Source organism: Melanostigma gelatinosum, assembly GCF_949748355.1.
Source record: "Melanostigma gelatinosum genome assembly, chromosome: 14".
In the NCBI taxonomy this organism is placed as follows: Eukaryota; Metazoa; Chordata; class Actinopteri; order Perciformes; family Zoarcidae; genus Melanostigma; species Melanostigma gelatinosum.
This window is the reverse complement of record NC_136647.1, coordinates 8,464,748-8,465,755: the sequence shown is the minus strand read 5'-3', so window position 1 is coordinate 8,465,755 and position 1,008 is coordinate 8,464,748.

Here is a 1,008-nt window from a genome sequence, read left to right as displayed (position 1 = left end):
TTCATTTGTTTTTCTTTATCTTGTGTTTGATGGTGTTTTGTTCACACCAAATAATCCCGGCACATGCCAGGGTTTCCTTGGTCTTCCATTCGATCTTTTTACTTGTTACGTCAATGCACACATCTTTAACATTCATTAACTGAATTAAGTTTGGTTGTCAGCATGTTGCCTTGACAGGACATTTGCTTCGCTCCTTCACATACATTCTACAGCATTACACCGGTGTCTTTAACCAGTGAAATGCAACGCAACCAGTTATTTTACAGCATGAAGACACATTTTGTTTTTATCTTAGGATTCAGTTATCACCCTGAACAAGTATCAAAATGAGAACACATCATTATGTTCCTTCAGTGCTGCCAATTTCTTTGATATGTTTGTGCCACTTAATGTTTCCAATTTGTTGATGTAATCTAATCTAAATGTTGACTTTACTTGCATTTTATGTCTTATCCAACATTTTGGTATCTTATTCACCTTTATGAATTATTTATTTTTCAGACAAACAACTAATTACTCCAGTGAAACAACTTATGTCATATAAAGCTCTATGTTTCCCCAAACAAACCAGCATCTATCTTTTTTACGGAAAGATTATCTCAAATCTGACTGTGTGTCACTCATTTAACCACCAGATCGCGCTGTATGACCAAAAAGAAGAAGAAGACTGTCACATGTTTTTTTGCTGCTTTCAAGTACTGTGGGGAATTTTGCAAATCAAATATTTTTTCCCAGGATTTATTTTTCTACCTTCAAAATGAACAGCTGGCAAAGTGTGAATTTTCTAAGATTGCTGAGGAATTGGAATGCGTTGGGAGGTCACGGGAATTGATTTAGACTCATTAACCTCATTGTTTGGGTCATTGTTCGGTCATTTTCAGGCATTCTGCTGAAGTTGACTGTTTTCTTTTGAAATCATGGTAAATTTAGAGTTGTCAACACATATTAATTTACATTCAACAAACTCAACTCAAACTGTCCAATTCGGTCATCAAATTGAAACAGAAA